Here is a 6,382-nt window from a genome sequence, read left to right as displayed (position 1 = left end):
CTCTTCTAAACCCGCCCACGCCAGGCGTTTTCCCATTTCTTAGTTTTCCAGGCGCACTCAGCTTTTTTTCCTATTCCTCTTCACCGCTCTTGGGGGCCGCCCCGCCGATACCTGCCCCACTCACTCCGCCTCAGGCCGCCTTCCACACAGCTCAGGAGGTCAGGCTGCCCCGGACCCGCTCTGCACAGCCTCCCCACATGCTTGCTGCCAGCCTAGAGCAGAACTGGATCTAGGAGGATGCTGCACTGCGGCATCTGGCCCCACACTGGGTAATTTCTCATCTTAGAATATCAGCCTTTTGGTCTTAAAAAACAAACAAACAAAAAACCGCACGACGAAAGACAACAAACATCGTAAATTCTAATTGCTTTTTGTTCCATTCCCAAAATATAATATTAAAACTGAAGGGACCACGCCCACAAAAAGGGGGGTGCTTCCTCCCTGACCCCAGATTAGAACCACACCCAAACACCTATCTTCTTCACCTCTTCACAGAGAGATCCTTTATTAAGCGGGGAGTGGGTGGAGGGGGGCGCGAATTAAAGTGACTGATTTCTGACTCAGACGGTAAAACAGCAGGAAATGACCTTGAAGGTGTGATTTTTTTTAAAGAGAAAAAAGGTGGAGGTCTGTGTTAGAAAGGACTGGGATGCAGTGGTGTGTTTTGATTGGGCAAATTAATTAGATTAGGTAAAGGGAGATTTCGGTTGCTGGAATTAAAAACTTGATAGCTAGACAAGGTAGTCAACCAAGGACAGAAGACACAACAGGCATGAAGTAGAGAGTAAAATCTGGAGTCTCTCTTAGTTAAATGACTCCAGTAGGAAAATAATTTTATTTCTTTCCTTCACACTGATGCATTACCGGTGACTAATGCTTATGTTTGTGGAACAGCACTTAATGAAAAGAGAGGCCATGAATTTGAAAGAGAGCAAGAAGGAGTATATGGAAAGGTTTGGAGGAAGGAAAGGAAAGGGGGAAATGATTTAGTTATAGTATAATCATAAAAAGTAAAAGGAATAGTTTTTTTTTAAAAGAAATGAAGAGCTGGAGGGTGGTGGCGCCCGCCTTTGATCCCAGCACTAAGGAGGCAGAGGCAGGTGGATTTCTATGAGTTCGAGGCCAGTCTGGTCTACAGAGTGAGTTCCTGGATAGCTAGAACTGATACACAGAAAACCCTGTCTCCAAAACCAAAAAACAAACAAACAAACAACAACAGCAAAACTCAACCAAGCAACCAATACACAAACAACAACAACAAAAAAATGAAGATACTGCTGCCTCAAATAGTTTGTCAGAACAGTTTAAATCACAATGAAATTAGCCCACTGTCCCATTAACGATCTAGGTATATTTTAATAAGATCAAGTCCTAATTATGAAAAAGGATCTCTCTGGAAACAAGCTTATCCTAAAATCTTAAGTTTGCATAACAAAAAGCCGTTTAGATTTTTATTGTTAATAAAGGTATATCTTAAGAATTGAGTCACCCTTTAAATGTAAAATACCAGGTTTTCACTTTTTCATAAGGCGGCAAAGAAGTTTTAAAGTATTTTTATTTTATATGTTTTGAGTGTTTTGGCTGGGTATAGGAGAATGTACCATATGCTCACAGCGCTGCAGAGAGCAGAGCATTGAATTCCCTGTAACTGGAGTTACAGACAGCCGTGAGTCACCCTGTGGGTGCTGAGACCAAACCTGTGTAGTAGGATATCTCTCTAGTCAAGTAACTGTATCTAGAGTAAACATCAGAATGAAGTAGTTGTTTTTATGGAAGTACTTAGACCTTGAAGAGATAGATCATTGTGGAAAGCAGTGACTGTTTTCTGTGGTTTATAGAACTGTTTTCTTTTTTGTTTTTAACAGCACGTTTCCATTATTATTATTATTATTAATTATTATTATTATTATATTACTTTAAAAAATACCAATCCAAATCCCCACTCCCTTCCCTTTTCCCACTTCCCCCAACCCCCTCCAATCCTAAGAGAGGACAAGGCACCCTGCCCTGTGGAAAGTTCAAGGCCCTCCCTACTACATCTAGGCTGAGCCAGGCATACATCCAAAGAGAATTGGATTCCCAAAAGCCAGTACATGCAGTAGAGACAAATCCCAGTGCCACTGTCAGTGGTCCCTCAGTCTGCCACAATTGTCAACCACATTCAGAGGGACTAGTTTGATCCCATGCTTATTTACTCCCAGACAGGTTGGAGTTGGTGAGCTCCCATTAGCTCAGGCAAACTGTCTCAGTGGATGAACCCCTCATGGTCTTGACCTCCTTGCTCATACTCTCCCTACTTCCACTCCTCAACTGGACCTTGGGAGTTCAGTCCAGTGCTCCCTTGTGGGTCTCTGCCTCTGTTCCCATCTGCTGTTGGATGAAGGTTCTATGGTGACATTTAAGATAATCATCAGTCTGACTACAGGACATTTCCTTTTTTTAAAAAAAAATTAAAGAACTTGTTTTTCATTTTACATACCAATCACAGTTCCCCATCCCTCCACTCTTCCCACGCCCATTCTCACCACCTTCTCCCTATTCAAACTCCTATCCACTCTTCATAAAAATTATATATTTGTAATGAAGCTATCACAACATAACAGAAGTTTAATGTATGTTTTTAAATTTTTTCTTTCGAGACAGGGGTTCTCTGTGGTTTTTGAGCCTGTCCTGGAACTAGCTCTGTAGACCAGGCTGGTCTCGAACTCACAGAGATCTGCCTGCCTCTGCCTCCCGAGTGCTGGGATTAAAGGCGTGCGCCACCACTGCCCGGCTTAAAATTTTAATATGAGTATTTTATTTATTATTATTGATGCGTATTTATGTGTGTGGCCACAGTATGCATGTAAAGATGAGAGGAGAACTTGGGGCTGGTTCTTTCATTCCACTGGCGATGAAACTCAAGTTCCCAGGCTTACAAAGCAAACACTTTTTCCCGTTGAGTCATTTCACCAGCCTGAAAATATGTTTTTATTTTTATATGCAGAATTCCTCTTCAATATTCAGTACTGAAAGAAAAAAATTGATTACATTTGCATGGCAATTTGGAAATACTTTCACAAATTTGCTTCAAAGTACTCTAAAATAGTCCAGGCAGGTATTATTATTCCCATCCAGAAATTAAGGCCACGTATTGAGGGCAGTAAATGAAATGATGTCTGCTCACTGGTAAAACCACGCTGGCTTAGCTTTGCATCCTGCCAATCAGTATCTTTCTACTGTACAGAACTACCTCTGCCCTTGTACATTCTAGAAAACAGTCCTATCAGGTGAGTGGCTGTGGAACAACAAAATTTTGATAAAATGAAACAAAATAATTGATACAAGTACATAATGAATTTTATGAATTTATTAGTAAGAATAAAATCATGACTATTGCAGGAACATGGACTTAACTGGAGATTATAGTGTCCAGGAAATAAACCTGGTTCAAAAACAATGTTGCCTACTTTTTTCAAATATGCAGAATTAGTGTGTGTGTGTGTGTGTGTGTGTGTGTGTGTGTGTAAGAGAGAAGGGTCTAGGAAGAGGAGTGAGGGACATTTAGAGTTAGGGAAGAAGAGCGTGGGTAATAGAACACTTGAAACATGGAAATGGAAAGGAAAGAGGGGCAGGGATGGGACCAGCAGTTGCCTTGGGAATGGGGAGTTCACTGTCATAGCAAGAGGAGTGAGAACAAAGTACATGTGTGAAATGATTACTGTGAATGTGAGCTAATGAAACTCAATAGTGTATGAACATTTCCAAGGTATGAATTAAACAACATATAGCAAAAGTTAATAAATCAATCAATACACATGCTCCATAAACACTATTCTTAGGCAAAGGAAGACACTGAGACATAAAAATGAAGACATTAAAACTAAAAAAAAAAATTAATCTCTCTTAGTGTTAGAAATGGATCTGAGCATCTCAAGAAAATGGCCAGGCAAAAATTTTACTTTTGTGGAAGGGAGCATAATGGTGTCAAGCTCAACATGCAAACACACCTAGCAGGGGTCGCTCGAGGACTTCTTCCATAAAGGAAGGAGGTTAGTGCTTAAATGGTCACAGCTCACCTCACATACTTATGATAGTGGCTGGGTTAAAACAATGCAGTTACTACCAGAACATAGTTTTGAGCACCGACATGAAACCTTTATTGAACATTTCACCTCAAGAACAATTGACCATGGACAAATTTCAAGTTTTATCAAGAAGCTTCTTTGCCTTTTTTTTTTTTGAAATAGAATTCTGAAATAAACAGTACATTTTGATTACATTTTTGTACATTTAAGAATGTTCAGTGAGTGCCAGGAGTGGTGGGGCATGTCTTTAATCCCAGTATTCTAGAGAGAGAGTGAGAGAGAGAGAGAGAGAGGGAGAGAGAGAGAGAGAGAGGCAGGTGGATCTCGTTGAAACAATACCAGCCAAGACTATATAGAAAAATCTCAGTCCATTTAAGGCTAGTTAATTAGACTTGTTTCAGAAAAAAATAATGTCTGGGAGCGGGAGAGATGGCTCAGTGGTTAATGTACTGGCTGTTCTTCCAAAGAATGCAGGTTTTATATCCAGTATTCCCATGACGGTTCATAATCACCTTAACTCCAGCCCAGGGGATCTGTTGCCCTCTTCTGGCTTCTGTGAGCACTGCATGCAGATGGCCCACAGACATACATGCAGACAAAACAACCATACACATAAAATAAAAATAAATAAATCTCTTTTAAGAAGCCCAGTGTACCAGTCTGTGGTAAGGCTGTCACTCCTTGCATCACATCGAAAAAGAAAAAAGCAAATGTATTTTATTTTTCTGGTTTTAACAGATAATTCCTGAGATCAGTCCAATGAAGCATTGGTTTTAGAGTGAGTAGCCTAAGATAGATGCTGTCTACTACGTTGGTTTTAGATGTTACTAATGGCTTGTTCTAAAGTGCTGTGGGTCAACCCTAGAGCTTCACCATACTAGCCAAGTGCTTTAAGACCCAGCTATCTCACTAGTCCTGCTAACAATTATTGAACTCTTTGTTCCCAAATGCCACTAGTATTTACTGTGGAAGCACCAGCTTGTGTATCCCAAGAGGCTCACTGTAACCAGGAGAAAGCAGAGTACACAAAGAGAAGGCAGACGACCCTCCCCTCTCTAAGAATATACAGAGTGGAAATGGGGACCATTTCCAGGAGGAAGGTATTGAGATGAGATTTGAAGAGGCAAATTCCTGTTCTGCTAGAAGGGGATGGGGTCTAGAGTTTAGGAGTTGGGAGAGATATCTTGGTGGTCAAGAACACTTTTTGCACTTCTTAATAACTTGGGTTCAAATCCAAGCACCTACATAGTGGTTCCCACCATCCTGTAACTCCAGTTCCATGGATCTAATGCTCTCTTCCAGTCTCTAGGGGCATACATGGCACAGACATACAGACAGACAAAACACCCATATATGTAGTGTTTTTTAAAGGGAATTATGAGAATGATTGAGGCAAGTGTAGTAACAGAAAGGACAAGGAATTTGAGACAGTTACTTATCCCCCCCCCCCTTTTTTTTTTACAATGCTGGCTCTTTATTCCTTTCAAAAATCAGAAAGCCAGGGTCAAAGAGATGGCTTCATGGTTAAGAAGCTCAAGGGGATCTGGAATAAGGATCCAACAGTCCATGTAGGCATAGCAGCCTACCTGTAATTAAACCTGGGAATTCAGAGAAAGAAAATCCTAGAGCAAATAGAATTGCAAGACTACCTGCCTCAGTAAGTTCTGTTTTGATTTAAAGACCCTGTGTTGTTTGGAATGGAGAATGCGGAGTCCTCGGAGGTTAATACTATGGGGTGAAAAAGGTCAAGGAAAAAGCACCCTGACTCTGACCTGACCCCAGGACCAGGGCTTGAAATCCCACCAATCCCTGGGCTTGTCCCCAAATCAGGCTACACAAATTCACCAATCTCAAGTCACCCTAGAAAGAACTGTTTCCCAAGAACCCCTATTTGTAGCTCTGTGCCCTGTTACCCTAGGGGCAGCCACACTGCTGGATTCTTTCTTCCCAATAAATCTCTTGAGTGTGGTGTGACATTTTTTTCTGGAGTGGAACAAGCTGTAACACTTTTACCAGGAAAACTTTCCACTAGCAGAGCAGAGCTGTAACATTTCATCTGGCCTGAGCAGAGCTGTAATAACTTTGTTGGGGAAATCCTATAGTTGTTACACTTGCTTTGGGGAAACCTTTCCCTGGAGCAGAACTGTAAGCTGCTATGTTTACAGTAACTTTGTGGTAATTTTGGCTCCTGACTGCCAGGATACCTTTCCATCTGAGCTGCAATACTTACACATATAATTGAATGTTTGGGTCCCAGTATTAGGAACTGTCTTGGAAGTATTAGGAGGTGTGGCCTTGTTTGGCACGTGTCACTG

This window comes from Microtus oregoni, unplaced genomic scaffold, assembly GCF_018167655.1.
Source record: "Microtus oregoni isolate MIOR12 unplaced genomic scaffold, Mior012 000006F_ref0000085, whole genome shotgun sequence".
In the NCBI taxonomy this organism is placed as follows: Eukaryota; Metazoa; Chordata; class Mammalia; order Rodentia; family Cricetidae; genus Microtus; species Microtus oregoni.
Note: the sequence above shows the minus strand (reverse complement) of the source record.